We start from the raw sequence: 27621 nt of genomic DNA on the forward strand, positions 1-27621 counted from the left end.
TTTCCAACGGCCGGAAAAGTCCGGTCAGGGGGGGGGATGGGGGTGGAAAACCATTATGATTATGCCGGCGGTACGTCCAGAGGTTTGCGTTCCGGCCAGACCTTTATTCCTGGCTATCAACTCGTTGAGGGGAGGCCCTACCGTTTGGGCCATATAAAAATTAACAAAGCATCGAAAGCCAATTCAGTGCACTGAAAAATGTCGGATTAATAGGCGGAAAATTCGGTGGTGCATTTTAATTGATTGATGTAATTTACATCTTTAAATAATAAATATTTAAAGCCTTTTACTTAAAATAATGCACGTAATAGCAACATAACATTAGTTAAACCTTCGTTTATTTTTAACTTTCGTTTTTTATTATTTTATAACATTTTTTTCACTTTATTAGTTTTATTTAGTATTTCCAAATACTGATCAGAATAATGAAAAAAAAAATTAAAGGCTTAAAAATATATAAAGAGATATGGCCAAAATTTAAATGATTGATTTTGTACGTTATATAAAAATTAATTCGCTTATTCTTTGATATTCCAAGATATATAATATTTTTTATAATAAAAAGAAAGAAAATACAATTAAGTAACTGTTTTTATATATTTCTTTTGAGCCTTTTTTTATAATGAAAAAAAAGAAAATAAAAATTATAGAACTGTATTTATAAACGTTTTTTAATATAATTTAGTTTAAGGTACAGTCTATTTTTTCTTATAATGAAAACAAGTAAATAAAATGTATTCATATATTTATTTTTATAAGATTTATTCTAATTCATTCTAAGATTCAGCATTTTTATGTATTATACAACAAAAAGTAAAAAATTGAAAAAAGGAGTTTTGTATATTTATTTAAATAATGCAATATAATATATAACATTTGTTTTCATATTCCTAAGCTAATTTAAAATGTGTTACAAAACAAACCCAACAATATGATACGAACTTTTTATATATAATCAGTAATACCTCATTAGCCATTTAATATATATAATATATATAGCCATTTGAATTTATTATTATAAACGTGTAAGAAACCAACGATTAATTTGAGAGATTTCTTCTACTGCAGAGAACATAGAAGTTCTGTGGTAAAAATTTCGATGGCCCAGGTCAGCTTGGCTACACTTTGTGTGCGTGTGGGGGGCGTAGATCCGGCCAGGAATTCCCGAGACACCCTTTGCTGGCCCAAAGAGGAGCGGCTGCTCAATGGAAATGGCCGCCCAACAAGGGCTTCCACATCACCACGTAGTGCAGTCAAATCCGAGCTGTGTAGATGAATTTCATGGCATTCGCACAATGAGAATTCAACCTCAACAAAGGAAAATTAATTTCGTCAACCGAGTGCAGCTGAAGAATTTTCCAGGGCTTCTTCGCCAGTTTGAAACGGCAAGTGGGAATAGAAATGGCTTTTCCGGATTGGGATTGCGATTCGGGTTGGCCAGGCTGGCATCGAAACTGAGGCTCCTTGGACTCAATTAATTTAAGAGATTTTCCGACCAGCTCCGACGAAGAACTTGAAGATTGCGGTGCAATTGGAGCGACATCGGATTGAGTTTTGCCATTGCTCTTCATTTGGCGGTCTTCGCTTGGATTTTTGGCTTGCTCAAAATTTAATTAAGCCGTGCCGCAGGGGAAATGGGGGTGGCAAAGGGGGGGCGAAAAGCTATGGAAAAGCCTTTGGAAAGTTGCCGTCTAAATATTATTTTACACGATGCTTTAACGGCAACTTTTGCATGCCTCATAATAATAATAATCGTCATAATGCCGCCAGGCAACAACTGTTTCATTAAAAGAAAAATAAACCAGCAGGAAAATCGCAGCCAAGGGGGAGGGGAGGGGTGGAAAGGGGGGGTTGAGGAAAATGCAGGGGGAAATGCGGGGCAGATTGCATCGTGTGTTGTTTTATGCGTATGATATTTTGCCAGGCCAAAGTTATGAGTTCTATAAGGAAGCTGGCAAAAGGCAAAGGCAGCGCGGGGCCCAAGAAAAAATGGGAATCTTTTCCCCATTTCTGTTTTTTTTTGGTGGGTTGGTTGGGTCGTGGGGGGGGGGGGGGGGGGGGTTGTTGCACTTGCTCTTTTAGTTAAATGTTTGAAAAGAAAAATTAAAAACTTTTTACAGCGCACACAACATGCTGCTGTTGCTGCTCCTTTTGCGCTGCCATAATATCCTGTAAGCGGGGCCAAAATGCAAGTGGAAAAAGTTAAGCGGCCCAGGGGGGAGGGCCTGTGGGGCGCGGGGCACGGGGCACGGGGCACGGGGTGTGGCAAGGAGATTATGTCGCACTAGCCGGGCCTTTTTCCAGGAAAACCCCGTCCGTTCCCCCGGCGAGAGCGTCTTAATCCCGGGTAAGAACAACCGCAGGCGGTGACACCCACATGCAACATGCAACTAGGAACTTGCAGCTTGCAGCATGCCACATGTCAGATATGCGGCCCGCTGCAAGAGCGAAAAGTTGCCCATCTCGATGCTTTTGACACTAAAAAGGGGTTCGGGAAGTGGTGAAAATTAAATCTCTTCAAGGGAAGTGCCCCTTATTTTTTACTTACTCACTTATTTTTTTCAGTTGCAAAATTATTAATGTTACTATATGACACCAGAAAAATAAATAAAAAGCCTTAAGAATTTGTTTAAGAACACTATTTAGCTTTTTTTAGCTAAGGAATTAAAAAAAAGGTTTTCAATTTTACTTTTAAATATATATTATAATGTTACATATATAATCTCATAAATATGTTTATTTTCTTTGCATATTTAAAAAATATAAAATAGTAACAATAATTATAGCAATATTGTATTAAAGGCTCCATTATATTTAATATAATATTATTATATTATATATTATTATAAATATTCAAAATAAATCATTTTTGAACAATTTGTATATATTTACCTTTAAAAAAATGTACTATAAAAATCAACGTTAAGAACCTGTAAATTAACTTGCACTGTTCGATATTACACTTCAATATTTGTTATTATAGAAATCTTAATTAATTATTTTTCATAATGTATAAAAAACAAAGAAAAATCCTTGCAAAACAACCTTTTTATCAGTGTAGTAAAACCATGTATAATGGATTTATTCCATTGTTACTTATGTATTTAAATATTTTCATATTTATTTTGATCTTTAATCGATATTTACTTGTTTACATTTTATTTATTTTAAATATACCAGCTTATAATTTTGTTGCTTCAAAATGAATAATCACGTTTGTAAAACTATAAGTTTTTCTGCAAGTTCTACAGGTTCAATGTATTCAAGTATCAATGACAAAATAATAATGCTACTTAAGATTCCTCTACGAGGACCCCATTTCTCTGTGCAAATTCCTGTTAAATATTTCAAAGGAATTACACTCAGCCAGTCACTTACGACGAGATGCCGTTTCCCCCTTTCCTTGGCCCAAAACATTCCCCGATCTTTCCGATGAGTTGGTTTTAAGAGCACTTAGTGGCTGCTTTAAGGACACCTCAGCTCCCCTCTTTTTGGCTTAAACAATTTCGGATTTTCCTACTGCCAAGAAAGACACCAAAAAGAAAGCAGGCAAAATTAGAAAAAAAGAAAAGCTTGTAACTTTTTTTCATATGGATGTGCAGGTTTTTTTGGGTCTCGATTTTTTTACATTTTTTCTTTTATTTTTTTTTTTGTTGACTTGGCTGGCTGGGATGTCTTGTCTCCTGGTTTTTTTTTTTTTTGTGCCACTCCCCCGCCTTCCTGTGCCACTTTCCACTTGCCGCTCTCGTAACTTTTGCTAGTGCGGCGACATCTGCCAATGTTTTGAACATTGCAACACACACGCTAGAGGACAAACTCCTTGGCAAAATAATGAAAAAGTAACTCAAAGTCGTATTTGTATTTTCTTCAGCTTTCCTGTCTCTGTCGCTCGTTTCCGTCTCGTTCTGTTTTCTGCTTTTTTGGAAGAGGCGAAGAGAGGGGTGTATATCTCAAAGTCGAACTCTTCCATCATGGAGGTTAAAGGCAAGTCAGCCTGTTTTGGAAATTGGTGCGAGTAATTGGTTTGTTAGAACAAAACTTATGGCACACACAGAGGAGAGCTTCGCCCCCTCGAAGTTGTCCCAGCCACTGGACATGGGCAAAGTTTTCCCGGGGACTCACCTGGCACGAGATGAACAAACGGACAGACTTACGGACAGACGGACGGACAGACAACCTAATAATAATCTGCATGCCAGGCTGAGAAACTTAAAAACATGTCACAGAGTTTTCGGCTTACAGATTTTCGCAGGCTGCACACACAACTTTGCTTAGATGCACTCAAAAAAAATAATGTAACATTTTTTATAAAAAAAATATTACCAATTAAAAGAAAGCCTGAAAATAAATTAAATTAAAAATAAAATAAAAAGTATTTCGGTCAAAATAAAATAAGATAAAAAGTAAACATAATTAAAGAATAATAAATTATAATAATAAATTAAATAAAACAATTTATTATTTGGCTTCATAAAATTAAAAATATTTTTTTTGTTAAGTATGTACATGTTTTAACATCTTGAAATACTTAAATATTCAATAATTTCGGTTTTAGGTAAAGTTCTTTATAATATTAAGGCCTTTAGAAAAACGTTTATTTTTCCAGAATAAAACTCTATCAGAAAATATTTTATTGGTTAATATAATTATATTTTTTGAGTATCTGATAGATAATACATACTTTTAAGAATCAAGAATTTTTTTCAACCTTTACTTACCTTTTTTGCCTCTGTGTAGGGAGTCCTGGTTAAGGTCCTGGTCCTGTTCGTGTTCTGGGTCCGGGTCGTGGGACAACCCATGGCGAGGAGTCGAGATACAGATACACGTCTAACATGTCACTGACACACACGAAGTAGCTGCAGTTTTCGGTGTACGGGGTTAAGGGGGAACGGCGTTACAGCACAAAGGTTAAAAAGCAATTTTTCGAAATGTCAGCATACAAAATTTCATTACAAATTTGCTTTCTTCAATTTTTGTTTTTCCCATTGCCCACTTCTTTTGTTCTTTGCCATGGGTGAGAGTTGATCTTGGAGCAAGTGAATAAGCAGACTTTGTTTGGAAACAAGGTGCTCAAAGGCTGAAGACTTTATATTTTTATTTTAGGGATTAAGGAAACCATTTTATGGGCCTGTCTAGTGTTGGCAAATGTTTTCTAAAGCAGAATCTCTGGACTATTTATACTCAAGCCTTTCTACCACATACCTTAACAAATTATTAAGTAAAAGTTTAACTTTTAAAATAATATTAAGCTATAATTCCCTAAGTCACGTTTCAGTGTTGGAAAGCGTTGGCTAAAGCAAGCCAGTGTTACGGTACGCTCTTTAAGACAAATCCCCTAAAAACCTTGTGCGTCGACCTCTTGACGAAATTTCTTCTGCCCGACAAAACCGGCGTAGGAAAAAAACTAAGATAATTTATGATTATTAATAACAATAATAGGGAATATGCATATATGCAAAGTGCCCAAACGACCGCACACACAAGAGGGCAAACAGTCACGGACACGACGGGAAAATCGACGTTTAAAAAGGATTTGCCTTGCTAAACATTTTGAAATGCCTTAAGCTATTCAAAAATTACATCACTCGAGTAAATACGAGCGAGACACTCGACGGGAAAATGTGAAGGGTATGTGAGTGGGTCTGGGCTCTGGGTTCTGGATTCTGGGGTCCAAGTCCTGAAGCCTGGATCCCGAGTCCTGAGATGCACGATTAATGGCAACGAGAAATGTAATGTAGCGAATATGCGAGAGTTTCCGTCCTGATTTCAAAATGGGATCTGCGGGCAAACGCAATGAAAATGAAAATGGGCAGGGACAAGGAAAAGGAAAAGGGCAAGCCAAGCAAACGGAAAACAGGGAAAACAAAACAAAAGGCGGCGCTGCAAAAACAACGCCAAGCGGTTCAATGCTCGACCGCTGGCGTTCGCCTGATTTAACCATGCATTGGGTCAGAACTCAGGACTCGAAAGTGGGGACTGCGGACTGCGGACTGTGGACTGCGAGGGACTCGGCCGCAGACACAGGACCTCGTCCTGGTCCTCGACATCATCGAGAACTGAAAACAACTCAAGCGAAAATACAATCATATTTTTATTGCCGGCTGGTTGGCTGCATTTCGAGGCGAGCCCAAGGAAGCGGACACATTGCCGAGCGGCGAAAAAGGGGGCGGCCGGCATATCAAGGACCTCCGCCGTAAAGTGGGCGGCTCATTCTCTTCACACGGAAAAAAATAGCATGGCAATCTTACAGTAACTCAATGATATTTGAAATTTGGCTAAAAGTATGCAACAGTATATTTTTAATACTGAATACTATTGGAAGTATACCGAAACACTAACTCTTTTGCTGCATACTTTTAGGCACCTTTCAAACTCCTCTTTGCGCAAAAACAAAAGTAATTTTCAAGCCAAAAAAATAAAATGAGTTATTTGAATTATTAAATATGAACAACGATTTTTAAAAAATACCTTACAATCAAAAATCAAACGAAATATAGTATATTAGTATACATTTTAGTAAGACTGTAAAACGAAAAAGAAATATATATATTATTTGATATTTTTCACAGTGAATCAATTGTCGTTTGCTCGCTCGTTTAGTCGATTATTCTTGGAGGCGTTTTTCTTAATAGCAACTCAGAGAAATACGAAAACCAAAAAAATAAAACAACAAGTGGTGAAACAATAACACTGCGAAAAGCAATAACAGTCAGGACTCAAGGGGTGGACGGATGCTCGGTTGGTTTGGGTCACCAAGTGAAATGAATTAAAACTGAATCAAAACATCTGGACACACGACCGAAAGACAACAGAAGCAACTGGGGAGGACTGTGAAAAAACAGAGGGGAGTTGCCGCCATTTATTCAAACTGAAGAAGATGAATGAATGCTTGGATGAGTGAGTGATTAAATTGTTAAACGAATGAGCGAACGAGTGGATAATTGAGAGGTTGCGAATCAGTGGGAAACCGAAGACTGCTCATTAATAAAGTGTAATATGCAGGCGTGGAAAAGAGTCAATTAATATGGAAAAAAAGGAAATAAATAAATTAAAACAGATTTATTAAAGCAGGTTAATTGAATATATTATTAAAAAGCCAATAAATAGACACACGCACAGGTGATATGAGTTCTATTATAGAAGTTCACATATGTAACAAATTATTTCAGCAATATACTAATAGTGTGAATGCTGCATGGGAGAGCCAATAAATTCATTTACTTAAGGTTTTCAGAATTTTTAAGGTACATTTTTTGAAAGTAACAAAGTTTTAGAGGTGCGATAAGGCAAGATATAAGGTTTAGGAGTTCGATTATGGTTAACCATTTTGCAAGAGTTCAAAAACTTATATAGAGGAATCATTTAAATATAAAAGTAATAAAAAATAAAATCAGCATATTATATGGCCGATTTTTACATAGTTTACCCATTGTTTTGGATCACCTTTTCAGCCATTTATCTGAAACCACGTATTCCAGAGTCATATGCATTTGAAGTGCCTGTAAGTCTTCCTCAACATCGAAATAGCCAACATAAATATCAAAATAAATTTATAAATAAAACAATGGCCGCAGAATGCCACACATCTCTTTGCTGCGCAAATCAAGTATTCAATTATCCCAGAATATTTGAGACACCGCTTCATTAAGTGAAGCAATTCCCACCCAGGGCCATTGGCAACTCCCTTTATCAACTCCCCTGATTCGATGAGTTAACTTTGAGTTATTTGCGAATTGATTTCCGCCCACCGTTACCCACAAATCGCCCCGAGTCCCCAAAAGAAGCCACTTACCTGTCTTCGGAATGGAACTATCAATGCGCCTGGCCGCACTTCAGCTACATCAGCTCCATTCCGAACCCCTCTTGGTCCGGGGAAAACCCGAGGAAAGCTGGCAAAACCTGTGGACAACCAGGGGGAAATCGAGAGGAGGGGGGATGGGAAAATATGCAAGCCAAGCAATTTGCATTTGCACACCGCAAACGGTGAGGCAAAACTTAAGAACACAGCAGACAAGGACAACAAGTGCTGCAAGGAATATGCTAAATTACGAAAAGACAAAAAACCAAACACGGCGCACGCAAAAAGAATGGCAGAAAGAATAAACTTTGTTAGACCCACCACAGCGCCCACTCCGCCCTCTAAAAAGTGTTCTCGAGAAGTTGCCCAAAGTCGAGTCGAAACCCAAGCCAACGACAAAAACAAGGGGCAATGATTGACTGAAGCACTGCGGGATACTACCTAAAAATATCCATTAAATATACCAAACATAATTATACATTTTAGTTATGAAAATTTAAAGTGAGAAAATTGTAATAACTATCATGTCGATATACAAGAAATAATAATAAATTATTTAACGCTAAATCTGAACTAGGAATTTACATTCATGTAAATATCAAAATGATTTATTTTAGTATTTTTACGTACTCATGTAAAATATCTTACCTATACCATGATTACGTGGAATATTTTACATATTTTAATAATAAATAAGTAAAATGAATGTGGTTCACACCTTACTGAGATATTTTTGAATACCTGACAAATTTAAAATAAATATTTTGAAATATGTTACACATTTTACATAAATACTTTTGGAATATCTTAAAAATCTTACATAAATACTTAAAAAATACTAAGCCTAAACAAATAACAAAAAAATACCACGAGTATATAAATATAAAAAAATAGTATTATCACGTTATAAATTAAATTAAAAAATATATTGTGTATAGATTTTTACAAGGATGCCCAAAGGTCCCCAATACCCTTTTGTTACTTCTACTGGGTATCAAAATCCCTTTAGCAGAAAGGACTTTTGTAGACGCTGGCTATGGGATGACTGCCTTTCTGTCGGACAGTTTTCCATCAACACTTGAGAAAATAATACTTTATTCGATTTTTTGAAAAGCCGCTCGATCTTAATAAGAAATAATGAAAATAAATATAATACATGTAGTTCCTAGCAAAAACTTAAGAAAATGTAAAAATTAAAAGTAATTAAACATAATTTACTTTTAAGTTTCTAGATGGGAACTTACATTTTCTTATTTCATTTTTCTTCATTTATTTTTATGCTATGCTCTCACAAATGTAGCTTTGTTTGCGTTACAAAATATATAGAATAATTTTAAAAATATGTCCCCCTTGAAAGTGATCTCATTTCCTCCCAGTGCACAGGTCGTGTCAAGGTAGAAGGCAAATAATCAGAGACCTCAGCTCGGAGCATCCTTGTTGTGTGCTGTTATTGAAAATAGTTTTACAATTTATAGAGTACCCCGTGCCACGCCCCCGTTGCCCTTTAGCCATTTCCCATTATCCCCCTCCCCCCACAGCCACCACCCCCCTCCGGGGTCTCACCTGGCCTTTGTCTGGTCGGTGGGCGTGGCACTGCGGCTGGGCACCCACAGCTCTTTGCATGACAAAGGCTCCTTGCGGTTGCCAGGTCCTTCAGATTGTCAGTTCAACTGTCGGCTCAACTGGATGCTGGATGGAGGATGGCGGTCCTGAATGCCGGACGGACAAAGTGGGGCCTCTCGGGGGGCCTGATTCCTGAGTCGTCGTCCCGCGTCCACTGTACTTGTCCCGGGCGACATCGGCATCGCACTCCATCTAAGCTGATTTGTCGGCTTACGGCCAAGTCACACAAGATGGCCATAACCGAAGTTTGGTTATGTGTAAGGAATCGCATCAGAGCGGCCTGCTCAAGTGGCGCTATGTGTGCCAAGAGGAAACCAGAGATAGGGAACTGGTGAGGGGAACTTAGCATAAGCATATTACCTCCCTTTAGAAAATATTAAATATAATAATATTTAAATATCTCAGAAATATTTATTATATATGATAGCTCCCTTTAAAAAATATTATATGTTATAATATTTAAAAAGTAAATAACTATCTCGGTATTATTGATGGTTTTTAATCAAAACATTTAAATCTCTGCTTAAAGGTTATATAAATGAGATATAGTATACCATAAACAACTAAATTTTATAGCACAAACTACGGTTTTGGGGAATATACATTTGTACTTATCCTTATTAACAAGAGAAATAAGTAAAAAATGTTTAGCTGTATTGCACTTTAAAATAATATTTTTCCACCATTTTAAAATCTTACTAAAAAGGGTTTTTTATATTTTTTTATATTATTTATAAACATTAATGAATAAATAAATAGCAATCATTTTAGGCATTCCTCATTTTACAAATGTACATTATCTGTTTAAAAATATTATAATTAAATTAAAGAATACTTATAAATAATACTTAATATTAGAGTTTTAGCTAAAAACAATATGTTTTATTATGGTTAAAAACACAAAATTGGAACCTAGTCCTGGTCCTACATAGTCTAATTTTTGGGAAAGTATTATAAAGAATTAACTAGTTTTTTTACAACATTTTTCTTTATCCTCTAAAGGTACTTAAAATACATTTTAAACCAATTATATTACAAAATTTAATTTTAACTCGTGTGTAAAATCGAGAAATGTTCAATCACAGATTATTTTAGCAGCCCTCATTTAATTGGGGAATAGTGTTCGTAAGATATCCATCATTAATTTTCATTTGCAGCCGAATTGACCCTTTGAAGCTGTTACTAGAATCCAAACCCGATCTCCATATGCCCACACAGCCAGTGTTCATTAATCTGAATTGAGGCGAGCAGGAACCCCGTCGAACTCCGGGAATCCAACCTGGAATTAACATAATTTATCGCTTATTGAATCAATCGAAGTTCCAGCTTGTCAACCACCTCAGCCCCCAGTTTCCCCGGCAGTTTCCCGGGGTTTTCCCGGAGAATGAGGGATTGGCCGTTTAAAAAAGCGAGCCACGTAGAAAGATTACATGAATTCGTAATAAAAAACTACTGTCAGCTTGCATCAGGGAACTTTCCATCATTTCCCGGGGACTGCGGAATGCGGAACCGGAAGCGTCGCACGGCGGGGTTTCCGGGGGAAAACCCGGCGGAGTGGGGAGTGCAGATTTGATTTGGGTGTTGGCGTCTAGTAAATCCGCTGGGGATATATCTCGAACACACTCAGCCCGAGCCCACACACCCGCATTGAGTGGATTCCGCAGGAATGTTTTGCTATTTTGCGATTGAGCTGTCCAAATGCGCCTTTTAATGTAATCTCTTACGGATTTGTTTTGACATGAGTGCCGTACGGTGGCCCACCCACGGCCCACAGCCCACAGCCCACCGCCCACTGAAACCACCTAGAAAATAAAAAAGAAAAATAAGCAGACCCAACTCCACCCACAATTTGTGCGAATTTCTTCTCATCCAATGCATATGAAATGGGTGTGGATAAGTCTGGTTATGTTTTCTTGGGACCGAGTGGTTTATGCCTAGGTACACTTTCATCATAAATATTAGATTACTCGAGCGTATGTAAGTTATTATATTAGATTTGAAGCGGCCGCCCCATGCCCGGCCAATTCGATTGGGGAATGCCGGGGCCGAGACAAAAAACCGAAAAAGTAAACACTTTGCTGGCCAAATCGCTGCGATGCGCAATAATAATAAGCAGTCAACACTATCGAGCGGAAAAGTAAATCATTCCCGAACTCAAGTACCTGGATAAAGACACTAAAAGCTGTTAAAGGAAAAATGGCAATTTATTTAAGGGAAAATGGTAGATTCTTAGAATAAATAAATCATGGTGATAAGAGAAAATAACATTGCATGCGATAAAATTACAAGATTGACATATTAGTGAGTAATAATTTTTAAAAATATATAAACATATAATTTCAAAAAATTCACTTCAATAAAAATAACAAAATTGTATATAGAACATGACAAATCTTTGAAATTAGAAAAAAAAAAACGACCACGCATGTGAATTCGATCAAATTTAAATAGTTATTATTATAATTTTTATTTACACTTTATTTTATGGTTTAAGTAGAAGATGCACAAGTCCGCGAATAAAAATTCAAAATAAATAAATAACATATCGCAACGTAAAAAATAAAATAAAAAATTGTAATACAAATATAAAATTTTAAGAATTTCATGTCTAGAAATAAACAAATTTAAATTTTGCCATAATTCTTTAAGTTTTTTACTTTAAAAATTCTCAGCATCATTAAATGGCCAGCATATAAATAGGATAATTATAATTATAAAAAAAAAGTTACCCCTGGATTTTAAATTAAAAAAGTCTTAACCAGAAAAAATTAAAAAAAAAAAACATTAATTTAAAAAGGAAGGAGTTTTATTTACATGTCGATTTTAACTTTTAAATAATATATTTAAATCTAAAAATTAAATTCTTCAACTTTCTTAAGGAAATAAAAAGGGTAAACCATCATTTTAGATTTATAAGCCTGTTTATTTAAAAACAAATCAACAAGACAGATTAATAGTTAACAAAATAAAAATGGTCACCAACAGTTGGGAACATCGTAAGCAGAATATAAACAGTAAAATTTTTAATAGAAAAAGAAACGAAATTTTAATTACAGATGGACTTTAAATATAAAAAAAAATATATTTATTTTATTTTTATTAATATTTATTTATTTTATTTATTTATATTTTAAGGGACAAAACAAAGGGTAAGCCATATTTTTATAGATATAACCCTGTTTATTTAAAAATAAATCAACAAGTCAGAATAATAATTACAAAAAATGTTTAATTAATTTTTGACAGCATAAACAAAATGTAGATTAAAAGCAGAGCTTAAATTCAATAAGTTACATCTATCTGCCGAACTTGTGCAGATAGTTTTTATACCAACGGACATGTGTAAAATCAACAAGTCCATCCGGGACCCGGGGAGCTAATTTGCGAATCATAATACCATATCCCGCCGCCGTTTGTTGGGTTAACTATGATATGTAAATGCCATGATATGGGGGTCCTGTGGAGGCGCTGGTGCAGATGCGTGCGGTGTGCGATGTGCGATGTGTGTGCTGAGCTGAGCTGCAGATTGCCAGGAACTGCTGGGCTGGCAATCCGATTTACATATTACTAAAGGGAAAGTCTGCTTTGAATAAACTTCCCCCTCAAATACGCCCGCTCCCCTTCGAGTGTGTATGTGCAGTTTTTAAATTTGCAAACATGAGCATGTAAATTTGCAATGAATAAATTAACCAGAGTCAAACTGCTCCTTCTCGCCCCACAGCTTTGCCGAGATGCGTTCTTCTGGCGCTGCTCAACACTTTCGCTATTTATTAAAATATAAATTGACTTTGCCATCTCACACCGAGCACACCTCCATCAAACGCAGGGCGGCAGACCCATGGGGACAGGCATTTTATTTATGGGGAAATAATACATGCCATTTCAATAAGAAATTATTTGTTGATTGCAAACACAATTCAAATTAAAAAGAAATAAATAAATAACGCCCATGCATACGACACAACATTTATTCACATTCGTATGTAAATAAGCCAAACACATTTCCTCACAAACTTTGTTAAAACGATTTCTAAGATTTAAATTATTGAAATTTAATCATGGGTGTAATTTTATTTAAATACTTGGCAAACTAAAATTGATCCCTGATATTTGTTTAATTAATAAAATGATGTGTACAAATAAATATTAATTCACAAAGTGATCAAAAATATATATTAAATCCAGTTTAAATTATAAACATATCTAACAAAAATAAAAGAAAAAGTAAGTTAAGTATAAATATTTATTAGTATTTATTTAGTATTTTACCCAAATTAAGCTGGGTTTTACTTGAAACACAAATTCAAATTTTTTATATAAATAATTATTTAGCAGTCCCTAATATAAGACAAATTATTTCCACTTTTTTTCATCTAGCCCAGTGTATTTAGGCCTAGAACTTTTATCAATAAATTTTGCAGCCCAGCTAGCAGCTTTATTTTCCGTTTTAATCACTTTTTATTATGCGTCCTTGAGGAGGCTGTGGGTGGTGGGCTGGGTTGGGTGGCGTGGTGTTAACAAAGTGCTTGCCAGAGGCCCGGCAAAAGGAAAACAATCACGTGGCCAGGAGACAGACAGGCCTGTTCTGGCAGCCTGACAACGAGCGGCAACTCTTTTCCTTTTTTTCTTGCAACATCAACAATAACCAGCAGATGAAAGTACACGGAAAATAAAATATTTTAAAGCAATAAACATTTTTTAAAAATTATACATTAATAAATTTAAAAATTTTTTTTCTTTTAATTTTTTATTCTTATCTAGACGAGCATATCAAGACAGGGTAAATATCTGTAAAGATATTCCTTTAACTTTAGAGATGTTGAGTTATTCAAATTTTTTTTTGATATTTTTGAAAATAACTTTGGCAAAGGTAGAATTTTTAGTACAATTTTGAGTAAATATTAAATAAGGTTGATAAATAAAAAAAACGACAAATATATACGCTATACTATTTTGTTAAAAATTAAGAAAGTACTTATACACACATCATAAGCGGAAAAAATATATGCATCCTTATTTATTTATTTTTTGTTAAATTTTTAATCTAAAATAATTAAATGAAGATGATTTTTATATATTTAAAAAAAGAATCTATCTATCAATTCAATATAAAAATATTAAAATCGATTCATTTTTTTAAACGATTTTTAGACTAATAAAGAATCTTAGTTTTGTTTTGTGTTTATATAAATTAATTTGTAGGATGTGAACCATATATAGTACACATATTTTTATAAGTTCAATCTAAGACCTCAATTTACCTGTTGAAATATAACTTTAAGCTTTCATTTTCGCTCAGTGCATGGAAAAAAGAATCTGTTGGCTGCGGACAGACGGCGGAGATGTGGCAGAAGTAGGAGCCAGACTCAGAGTTGGATTTGGATTCGAGATTGGGTCTGGGATTCGGATTCGGATGCGGATTGGGATGGAGAAACGTCAACGGCAGCCGCGGCGACAACGATGCGACAACTTCAGGACGAGTGCTGGGGCAAAACTTGGTTGGCCACCCACTCCCGCCCGCCGCCCCTCTCGCTGCCACCCACCTAAACTCCGCCCACAACAACAACACTGTGAAGGCAGCAGCAAAAAAAGAACACAACGAGCCGAGAAAACTCAATTAAACTTTTGTAATTACAGCTAAAACGGAAGAAGATATTTATCCAGTATAATTGCATTGAAGGCAAATGAAAGAAAAGGAAAGCCAGAAAAACAACAAGAGCGAGCGACACACACACACCCTGGCTGAGGGGAAAAAGCAGGGAAAACCAGAAACCAGAGCGAAAGAAAGCCGGGAAAATAAATAAATAAAGGATGCCAGGAGACAAGAATCGGGCGACAGGATAAGCAGATGCCACTTGGACCCATCGCAGATACGGATACAAGGATTCGGGACGGGATACGTGCTGCAAGTCCACAATCAATTGTTCTGACCCTGAAAGCTCAACAAGTTTCGCCCGGAAAACCTCCGAGGGAACTGCCCAGCCTAGTCAGTTACACAAGTTTTTAATTTTTGGTTAATTGGGTTTCTGTAATATTTCTTATTTCTAATTTATTTTTCTCACCAATCCCTAGTGTTTTAAAAACACCTTTTCATTCCATTTTAAAGTGCCTAAAAGTATGCAGGAATACTAAAAAAAACAAAATTTTTAACTTTAAAAACCATTTTTTTACCCAAAAATGTTGTATTTTGACTGACATACCCTGTTGACCTTATTGCTAAATGTCCAATCTTTTGGCATTCCAACCTCGAAATTTTGAATATTTTTACATTTTTCACAAAAAAACATGATGCACCCCCTTCTTTCAAAAATTAAATATTATTTATTGGAAATATCAAAAAAATATGATGTACCAACCCAACTCTTAGCTGTGCGCCTTGATGTGCGCCAAGCTACGGACGAAAAACCACCAAAAAATTCGTATTTTGTACCGAAATTGCAAAAAATTAAAAAAATAGTCTCAAAAATTAAATATTTCTTTAACTGATAGGGATCGACAGCAGAGGTCAGCGCGAGAAACCCGGTCTTCTAGCTGTCCACCTGGATTTATTGATTGTGTGAGTGTTGGCGCTTCTTGGAAAATGACTGGATATATATGGAGAAGGAACTGGTCTCGAGGATGCAGTGCATCCAAAACCTGTCCAGGATGGAACCTTATTTTAGTTGAATTGAATAGTAATTAAATGGTCACCATTTAGGGTAAATTTAAGCGATTTTCATTGTGAAAAATTCGAACATACATTCAACACGTAACATTCAACATAAAACATCCAACTAACAACTTAGGAAAATGTAAAAAACCTTAAATTATGCAAATATTAGGTAATATTTACGTGCAAAATTCAATAATTCATTTTCAACATGTAACATCCAACATAAAACATTCAACTAACAACTTCAACATGTTGAATGTTATCTGTTGTAAAAATAACATTAAATTATTCAATTATTAAGTAGTATTTAAATTTTACAATGGCCACGTCAGCGAAAATGTGAATTATAAATTAATTTTTTCTGCGGGAGCTTATAATTCCCAATTGGTTCTAGCTCAAAAATGCATGACCTATGGGCTATGGTCACTCCCAGAATCAGTTGACCGGAAGTTCGGGCGAGTGTTTGTGTGTGTGTGTTAGTGCTCTTGGACAGATCACTGGATATATATGGAGGTGGACCTGGACTCCAGGATGCAGTGCATCACCAGGTATGAACCTTATTTAGGTGTTAGTTAAAAATGTGCAGTCACCACTTAAGGTGTTCTTAAGCGACTTTCAATGTGCAAAATGGATAAATCTATAATCAACATGAAACATCCAACATGAAACATCTTACATGAAACATCCAACTAACAACTTAAGACATGTTGAATGTTGTATGTTGTATAAATAACCTTTAACATGTAATTATTATGTAATACTAATGCATTTTACAATTGGCCACGTCATTGAAAATTTTAATAACAAAGTGATCTTTGTCTACTTCTAGCTAAAAATGGATGCTATGGTCACTCGAAGAACCAGTTGACCGGAAGTTCCAGCGAATGATTGTGTGTGTGTTGGTGCTCTTGGACAGATCGCTGGAAATGTACGGATAGATATGGAGGTGTTGCACTGATAACAGGATATATATATGGAGATGTCAACTTGTTCAGGTGTGTACCTTAGTGAACTAAGTATTTTTAGTTACCCATTAAGCTAAGCCAATCAGAAAAGCCTTAAGTAAGGACTATTTTCGTTGGAAATGATTATACATACTTGCTCTCTTTTTTTTCTGAGATACACATTTCTTTGAAATGCTTCTACAAAATTAGGTCAATTCATTTCACAAAAGAGTTTAATGTGTCTAGTGAAACGCTGTCAAGTTGCTGTCATGTGAATTGGCTATTTCTTTCCAAAGACTCTTGGCAATGTTTTATGATACCTTTATATGTATATATTTCTGTAAGCTAAAGCAAACATATTAGCGTTCAAAAATTATATAGAAATTCACAGGGAGATTCTTGGCCTTTATAACATAATTTAATAAGGATTTTCTGTATTTATATCATAATTATGCTGTTAAAAGAATAGGTTAATCCACTATTAATTGATTATCCTATGAACATCTTCCCTGGCGAGCCAATAAAACAAACTAATCTGTCAGTATGCACAATAATCGTCTTTCTATTTTAAGTAGTATATAAGTTATATATAATAATATATTTTGCTAAGGATGTGTATTAGTAGTATATTTTCATATTTAGTATTTTGATGGAGTATATATAATAGTTGTTTTAAGAACTGGCGATCTGGAAAAGTAGGGACCTGGGTGTGTACTTCTCGGCATTTAAAAATGACAAAGGTAAAAAAAGTTTAAACAACAAGCTCAACGAGGTATAACACTCCTAAGTCTGACTTTAATTGTCAAAATTCGTCAAAAAATAAATGTTCCCTAAAGTGTTCGAGATTGTAAGCATATCTAGCGAAGTGCTCTAAACGGTTATTTTAAGAAGACGATTTGTGCTAAAAGTATCTTGATATCTTTTTATGAAAAGCATTTATTTAATCGATGTACGCCAAATTAACTTCGCATTCTATATAATTTGAGTACAAACGAACGAGCTGTAAACAAAATTAGCCGGTAAATTGAATTTTTCGCCCACAATGCAAGGTTAAAGCCATCCGTCTATCGAAAATAAAGTAAAATATAAAGGCCACCAAAATGGGACGATTTATGCGAAATTATTTGTTTTGTTTTTGGCCTGATTCTATTTGTCATTTGCGAAAGCGAAATGTTTTCAATTGTCCGGTTCGATTGTCCGTCCGGTTTGTCTGCCATGATGAAGACATTAATTTGATGCAAATCGCGTCAACTGAACACAATCGAAGTGCTAATTGCGCTTCTTTCAATGCACAATCCGACACCGACACACCGCCCACTTTGGCCCGCCCACCTTCAATTTTCCCAGCAATTTCCCAGCCCCTCCTTGGCCTCCACAATGAGCGCTAACAAACAGGAGCCAATCGCCGCCCCACATCCTGACATCCAAGCCGGCGATGATGAGGATGACGATGATGATGGAGCTGGCGGAGATGGGGATGGTGATGGGGATGAGCAGGGGGCTGAGTATGATGAGGTGGCCGGCTCGGGTCAGGTGAGCTCCCATCTCTGGACCATGGACCCTGGACACCATTGCCATCCTCATCCTCATTCCCCTCCAGTCCAATCACTTCACTTCATTATGTATGCGCGACACAGACAATGGGCCACTGATGGACGTGCTGCAATTGCACTGCGACTAGTGGCTAGTAGCTCCAACTAGTGGCAAGTTGCTCCTGGTCACCGCAAACACAGACGTTCCATTTTCAGCCACTTTGGCACTGCTCGAAATATGTATATAATCACCGCAGGACATGCTCTTGCGCATTAACATCGAAGCAAGTGCTGTAAAATATTGTAGGGTAAGTGGAAAACGTAATATAATAAAATTTAAGTAAAAATACCCTGTAAAAAAGGAAACTTTCCTGCCTTAACTAAATAGTGCTTATATATATACATATGTTAAAAAAAATACTAATAATATTTAAAGGTCAAATTATTTCTTTTAAATTATCAATAAATTCAATATTATAATAATTGAATAATAAAGATAACAATATTAGATTTAATATTAAAAATAACAATTAATTATAATTAATATTCTCATATTAAAATTAATTGGTATTTTTTTGTTATTTATTTCTTTCTGGAAAACAATAAAATCTATGTATATTATAACTAACATAAATTGATCTAATTTTTCGTAGACTATAGTTAATAGTAAACAGTTTATAAAAATGTTTAATTTAACCAAAATCTAGTGTTAATAAAAAAAAACGATTTTTAACATAAGAATAAATAAGTAAATAAAGAAAATAAAATTAACATTAAGGCAAACTATTAACTACATTTAAAACTAAAATGTACAAAAATGTACTTTAATTTTTAAATTAATAGCAAATGCTTGTCTTCAAGCTAAATATCAAAGAACTTAAAATTCTTTAAAGTTGTATTTTAATAAAATGTACATATGTAGATTATTTTAATCCCATTTAAACCCATTTCCTTAAAATCATACTTAGTAACCCTATATTTATTTATTTTATTATCAAGTGTTATTTTAATAAATTTTACATATGTATATCATTAACTTAATCCCATTTAATGTCATTTTATATTCATTTATTTATTTGATTAATTCATCATTTTAAAATATTTTAAGCACTTCTTGAATAAACTTTAAATACTCTAAAACTATTTAAATAAAGCTCCAATTAGTTGGTTAAGCTTTTTAGATTGTTTTCAATATTAAGATATTTCTTGAGCAGTTTTTCTCGGTACTCGAAACTCGATGCATGGCATTCCGGAACCTGTGAGCCTGAGCGGTGTTGCTCCTATGACTTCGACTGAATAAAATGTTTTGTAAATCTGAAACGCTTGTCCATGGCACGGGCATATGTGTGCCCCCTTCTGCGACGCCCCTGACCCCCAAAAAGTCCCCTTTTGACAATTTCCGGTGGGGCCACACCTGGGCACAACCAGCATGCCGAGTGGAGTCAAATTGCCGAGCATGCGGTGCTAGTTTATCTATTTGCCTGCCTGACCAGCTTGTTAAGTTTTCTCTTCAGCCGGTGCCCCTGCGCCTTTCACCATTTCCCCCGGCCTCGCTGCTTTCTCTGTGCTTTCCCCCTTCCCCACGGAAAGCCACAAGTGACGGGAAGCAATGCGAAGCGTCCTTTTCCTGTTCCTGGAAGAGAGCGAGACCGCAAAGGCGAAAGGCCTGCCACTCACTCGCTCGATGCACTTGAAAAAAATATATATTAAAATTAGGGAAAGTTTTTACTATATTTAAAGCCATTAAAAAAGGAAAACCAATGCGAAAAGAAGAATGTCGTGCTTAAAGACAAATGTTACTTCTTTGAATGTGACTCAGAGATTTAGGAAACTTTTTTAAAATTATGCATTAAAAAAATTAAATACTATTTTAATATGAAATAAAAAAATATTTTATTATCTAATTTAATGTTCTAAAATTATCGAAAGACATCCGAAATTACTGATTAACATGCTTTATATAAATCTTATTATTAGTCATTTTTTAAAAATAGGTTAACCTGTTTTACAATTACGAGTTCAAACCGTTTTTGTTTTGCCACTTTATTATGATTAGTATGAAATTTTTAATAAAAACAAATCTATTATAAAAAAAAAACCTATCAAATACATCTTTTTAAATTCATTTATTTAATTACAATCTGTCTTGTGACAATAGGTAAATTTTATGACAAAATATATACAAATTTTTTGTCGTTAGTACAGACATTACATTTTATTATTTTTTATACTACTTCGTACTTATGTACGTTTGGTCAATATTGTTATATCATCTGAACAGATATATAAAAATATTCATTAAAAAATAAGAACCCTGAAAAAGTATTTCCCATCATCACTCACTAGCATATTTCCCAAATACTAAACACTTCTTTTTTATGGATTTCAATAAAATAATTTCGTGTAGATGACATTTTTCCCTCAGTGCCACACCGTAGTTTATTACCATCTCCGGCTGAAAATGAATGCGCCTGCAGTTGTTCATCATCAAAAGACGACGCTCCAAACTTTATGTTCCACCAACTCCAACCAACTCGAACTGGCTTCTCTCAGGTTTCAGGACGGCAGAGTCGGTGGCAAATGGCAAATGGCAAACGGCATCATCAAAGTGCCATTGGCAAAGTTATCTGGCCGCTTGTAATTTAATGTGGGCGTTACTATAAAAACTCGACCATTTTGTGCCACACTGCAGGGCCACTCTCTATCACCCATGACTATATAGTAAGCCCAGACCCATGCCTTCAACCATTCGCATTTCCACTCTATATCGCCCCTTTTTGACTCCGCACAGATTGGATTTGTAAACGCAATTTTCGCTTACACAACATTATTTTAATGTAATTTTTCTATTTATTGCTGGGCACTCTTTTAGGGTGGACCCAAATTGCGTTTAAGGATTTTGAAGAGGTTAGGATGTAGGTGGAAATATTTAAATATTTCATTTATATTTTTATTATTTTAATTGACATTTAAATACATAAGGGTTTAAGGTACACTCAATTTAAATTTAATAAAATAATTAAAATATGTCTTCTCCCAGACATTTTAATCTAATCTCAAATTTTTTAAATCTAAAATTCATAAGAATCAATTTTTTTTGTATTTTAATAAGATGAATTTTCAGTAAAGAACAAATATTTAAAAAAGAGAACAACAGGACTACGTTTATATTTATTATGATTATATCTAACCGTTAGGTAAATCGAAATATATGAATAATTATACGAATTTTAACCATAATGATATTTTAGAAATGATGCATAACTACTTATACTACAATAAATATTTTCTAAATTAAATAAGAATAAATATAGGTTTTAAACATTGAAATTTTAAATCGTTTTTAAAAAATGAAACACTAAAATATCTTAAGTTTCTATAAACAACAAGATTTAAATATTAAGTAATAGTAATAATATTTGGAGGGGAAAGAAAAAAACGAATTAATTAACGTTTTATATATATAAGACCACAAATATTAAATCAAATTTTTTAGAAAAAAAATACTTGTCATATAAAATATTTTATAAAATGATAAGAGTCTCCTTAGCTTAAAAAGGCGCATTTGTCAGATTTCTCGAACCAGAGCCACCCTGCAAAAAAGGGCATAATTTATATGCAACATTTTTTACACGCTTTCCGATATTATAGATTTAAGTGCACACATTAAGCGGGTTATACGCAGTGCCCACATCGCAGCCATTATAATGAAAATACGCGCGGCTCTATTCAATTTTATAAGCTCTTTGCATATAAAACAAAACAATGCGATGCGATACGCTGGCCAGGACCTTCGGCTAAGTGCAATGTGGCCATGAGGCTGCGGGGCTACGGGGCGACGTCAACTGCCATTCCATCCATTTCATCCTGCCCTTTAATGGGGGCCCCGGGCGCTACGGAAATGTTTTCATAAAAGCCGACGCGTCGGCCGAGGCAACAATTTATGAGGCCTTCATGTCAGTTGCCTGCTCATTAAATCCCCGTCCGCATTTTCGCATCCCATCCGAATTCATTCCCATACCATTACCATCGGCCGCCCCAAGTATGGCCATCAAAGTCGATTACCTAGAAAATGGCCAGCATGCCGCAATGCCAATCGATTAAGTTGCATTAGCCGGGGCCCGAAAGTCCAATGCTCGGTGTTCCAGAATCCAGAACCTAGGGTCGAGGAGTCCTCGAGCCCTCGAGTCCTGTAATCAGTTTCCAGGGTGTTGGCTGCCTCGTTCAGGGTTCACAGTTCGGAGTTCAGCTCGTTTTCGGTGCCCTGGTGGCACTCGGTTGATTGTCAAATTACATTATCATCCTCCTGGAGGAGCGTCTGTGTTTTGACAGCTGTTTTTGGCTATTGGCATTCGCTTTTTGACAAAGCACACACATGTGCTTACTGGGGACAGGACCCTCCAAGTCCTCGCCCCTGACCCCGAGACAAACCTCTTTTTCAAATCAAAAACTCAGAAAAATGTATACTAAATTGGGTGGCAATTGGTGTTTTAATCCAGGCTATTTTTATTTTTAAACTATAAAAAGAGAAAAATAATTTATGGAAACTAGAATATATTAAAAAAAAATAATATAATATTAATAATAAAATATAACACTAAAAATATTTACTATTGAATAAACAATTTTTAAGGTTCAAACTAATTTATATTATTTCATCAAATTATATCTAGGTACAAATTTATTTTAAATTTTTTACTTGGCTGGCAAGTAAAAATATAAATTAATAATATTGAAAGCAGATTCTTCCTTATTTAAAAACACAAGTTCTTCTCCAAACGTTCTTTCTTAGATTTAGTCAATGAAACTAAAGCAAATAATAAAATGAAATTTAAATACCTATATTCTTCTTGGAAACTTTTTAGGATACAGAAATTTAATAATTGGATAAAACTATATCATATTTAATTTTTAAAAATATGCTCAAGCTAAAATCTTAAAATAATCATCTAAAGATGATATTTTAATTTTAAAAAATTTACTTTTAATGTAGGTTTGAAATGTTATATGAGATCATTACATTAAAAATAATATTCTCAATATTTCCTGGCAAACCTACTACTTATAAGTACATTATAAAATTTACGTTTAAACAATGTACTAAAATAATCAATTAAAATATAAATTCATTTAACCCAAATTTTATATAATCTGATTTCCCTACCTTACATAATCTTATTGGCACAAAAACATTGTCTGGAAAAGGGGACCTCTGAGCTACTTAATATATATTTAGATATTTTTTTTAATATGTTTCATAAACAAATCGATGATTAATTACATTGTAATAATTTTCTTAAAACAAAACCCTTAATCCAAGATTTTTTCGCAGTGCCTGCTACTCCCTTTGTGGAGTGACGATACTTAGAAGCAGGCAAATGGCATGCGTTTTTATGCCCAGGCATCAAAGTTAATTTGGCCCAGCGTCCAGGGCTTCGGGCTTTTGGGTCTGAAACTCTTTGAAGAACTCGGACTTACTCCCCCAACTATTAGCCACTGTGGAGAAGTTCGACGGGATTTTCGGCAGCCCTGCAAGTGAAAAAGTTGCCTTCGACGCCCCGTAAAAGTTCACCATTCACCTGGGCCGCAAAATCAACTGCCAACGAGTGTGTGACCCCTCTCTGCGGCCGAAAGTTCAATAATAAAAATCACTTTTATTGCTCAATATATTCTAATTACGATAATTTCCACGTAAACGCAACAAAACTTGACTAATTTCGGTGGCCAGCAGCAGGTACCCTCCCCTTTCGACGTTGTTAATTCATGAAGTGTCCCTGATAAAGTGTAATTATTCCATGAATATCGAAAAAGTGCTCGGCAGTAGTGCCACAGAAAATCAAAAAAAAATATAAGAAAAGAAAAGGGGGAGCCAAAGGAGTCTGGCTGTGTGATTTTATGGTAATTTGTGTGTAATGAAAACTAATAGCAATTGATTGTACGACGTGTGCGACTGCCAAGGAGCCCTCTGTCAAAGGAGCTGGCGGACCCTGGGATCTTGGAATGGAAATTGTCGCTGACTAAGTAAACAACGGGACTGACACCTGATAATGGTTATATATGGTGTGCACTCCATTCCAGCCCATTCACCCCATCCACCCCATCCACCCCATCCGCCCGCCCAAGGAAAGCAAACCCGCCCCATTGGCAACCCATTTACATGACCATGTGCCTGGCGTATGTACTTCCTGGCCAGCTGTGGTCATCAAAATGTTTGGCCCTAATCCGGGCGGAATCTAGGGGCTCAGGCGGCCGACTCATTGGCCAGCAGCCTTTGTGCAAAACCCAAATAAACCATTGTTATTATCGTTTACGTAAATTATTATTATATTTCACGGTAGTTTGTGTGGCCTGAGAACTGCTGTAAAACCCTTGCTGGCTCTGGGAATGAGGAATATTTAAATAATTAATGTTTCCACAGACAGTTCACACTATCAGCGTTTTAAAATTACTCAAATTAAAGCATTTTTTTCAGGAAATACAAAGTAAACAAAACTTACAGTGCCTGTACATTTCAATTTAATTTTAATAAAAAAACATTTAAAGTTTTAAGCCTTTTGAAGGGATCGCTAAAATATTAAAAAATATGTGAGGAATTTTTATTTTCCATTTCATACTATACTTTTTATGAAAAATATTTAATCTCACATTTTAAAGTAGATAATAAATTGTTCTTTGCTCAGAAAAATAAAATATTAAATATAACACGCTTGAGTATCTATTAATTAGAATTTTTATATAACTAAATTTAATTTTTAATAAATAAAAGAATTTGTTGGGCTATCCTATGCCTATTTGGAATACTTATACCTTATACAATTATACTTTTCCAAATGATTTCTTATGATTTTGATATATTTAAAAATAAGGATAAATTGTATTTTCATTAATTAAAATATAGGCGGCATTCTTACAATTTATTTTTTTTAAATAAAATATTGGAGACATTCTTACAATTTATAAGAAAAACATTTTTTTCGAACATTTTTTTTAAATTTTTTATATTTAAGCATTAAAATAAAGTGTAATTTCTAAAAATAAAATACACGACGCTTTTTTACAATTTTTAAAAAATTAATAAGAAAATGGAATACTTATTCCTCATAACTATAGCCTTTTCCAAATGATTTTTATATATTTATAAATAACAAGAAATTGTATTGCCCATAAATGAAGTACAGGAGACCTATTTTCCAATTTTAAATCGTATCCCAGCAAGAAAATTTAAATGAAAATTCTTTTCCGTTTAAGGACTCACCCGCTGCCTTTATTCCATTTATCCAGATAATTTGGCCGTTCGGACTTTCATTTTCCGCTGGCAGATCAACCGAAAAAAAGAGGATAAATAAGAATAAACGAACCGTAATGACCAGCAAATGCCAGGTGCAGGTTTTCAGAGATTTTTTCCCCGACCCACGCAGCTGGCAAAAATCCTTGCAGCATGCAACCGCCGCCATCTTGATGCATTCTTATAATTCGCCCGGCATGCAACGGACATTTGTTGGATGCCACACGAATCCGGCGGGGCGGCCATCCCGCGGATCCTACTTATAAACCCCCGGCACGCGACTATCCATTATCTGCAGTTCGGAGGCGAAATTAAAGAGTGGCGTGGCTCCTGAAATGAGACCACACTCTTGCGGCAGGAAAGTTGAAGTCATTTTTGCTTGATTAACTTTTGAAATGAATATCAATACACAATATCGCAAAATATATTTGTATAGAAGACAACAATAAGTAGAAGGACGAGCGAGATGCAGATACAGATATGGATACGGCTGAGGATGCGGATACGGATACATAAGTGTGGCAATATGGGCGAGCATTTTCATTATTGTCTGGCCAACTGATTTATGCCATTCAATTCGCTTTCGGCAGACAAACCGCCGGAAAATGAAGCCCATGAATCAGTAGTGTGGCCACTTCGGAATACAAATGCCAAGAGGCAGCAGCTGTTGACCCCCGACCTCCGACCCCCGCCCCCGCCACCGTCCCCGTCTCCGTTCTCGGAAAAGTTAAACGATAAAGTTTTCCCAGCTCGGCCTTGACTCGAAACTCAATCATTGTTCGGTGTTTGACCAATGGGCATTGGCAAAGTCTCAGTCAAAGTGGAGACGTCCCGCCGAAAGTCCGCCGGAGTCCTGTCCGTCCGCATTGTCGGGCAATATCCGTTGGTGTCCGTAGCGCTTTCCGGGGGTCATCAGGGGTTAAGTTGCCCTTTTGGAATGGGGCAGAGAAAGTGGAAAGTGCCTGAGGGGCAGGGGTGGCTTCAGACTTACCTCACACCTTGTTTATAATATTGGAACTTGGGATCCTTAAATATAGGTTCTCTTAGTTTTTATTTCTTTTAGGTATTATTAGAACGTTGAATAATATATTTAAATACGTTGGATTACAAGTTTTTGTTTTTTATAACAAGTATTTCAATCTAAAACTAAAAACAAAAATTCGAAAATTAAGTAATAGTGATACAAAATATTAAATATTAATATTTAATTTCTGATACAAATTCCAAAAAAAATATACCATATTTTCAAACTATAATAGAATTATTATTATAATCAATAAATGAATAAATTGTAAAACATAAATACTTAAAAAAGCTAAAATTTCCACTACAAATTTTGTGTTATTATTTTATAATTATTATTAATTTAAGAATAGATACATTTTAAATTTAAGTACCTACAAAGCTTAACATTTTCCAAATAGGTCTTTAGTTATTCTTGGATTTTATACAAAGAACGAAAAACACTGGAAATATATGCTTTTTTTTGATCGATTTGATTTAATTGATTGGAAATCAACAACGTTTACATGCACTTCTTCTAAGAGTATTTTGCAAGTGCCAATGGATTTTGGTGCTTTGGCACTGACAGCGCTCAACTCCCTGCCTCTCAACTCTTTTAGTATAGATTAAAATTAACAAAATACATAAATAAACACTGAGCTCGGGGAAAATGAGAGGAGGGCGCGTGCCTATTCCAAAACAAAAAGCTTCCGCAGCTTTTTGGGGAAAATTATGAAAGAATCGAATTGGAAATCGCCTATAAATGGGAATAATTTTTCGATTTT

At 35.1% G+C, this 27621-nt stretch overlaps 1 long non-coding RNA gene across 1 annotated transcript; it reads left to right on the plus strand.

Annotated features, from left to right (window-relative positions):
• The first annotated feature begins 16517 nt into the window (after positions 1-16517).
• LOC127012508 (uncharacterized) lies at positions 16518-24148 on the plus strand. The gene is made up of 3 exons (XR_007766004.1): positions 16518-16621; positions 16903-17068; positions 23882-24148. It is a non-coding gene; the product is annotated as an uncharacterized LOC127012508 (long non-coding RNA).
• The last annotated feature ends 3473 nt before the right edge of the window (positions 24149-27621 follow it).

Source organism: Drosophila biarmipes, chromosome X (assembly GCF_025231255.1).
Source record: "Drosophila biarmipes strain raj3 chromosome X, RU_DBia_V1.1, whole genome shotgun sequence".
In the NCBI taxonomy this organism is placed as follows: domain Eukaryota; kingdom Metazoa; phylum Arthropoda; class Insecta; order Diptera; family Drosophilidae; genus Drosophila; species Drosophila biarmipes.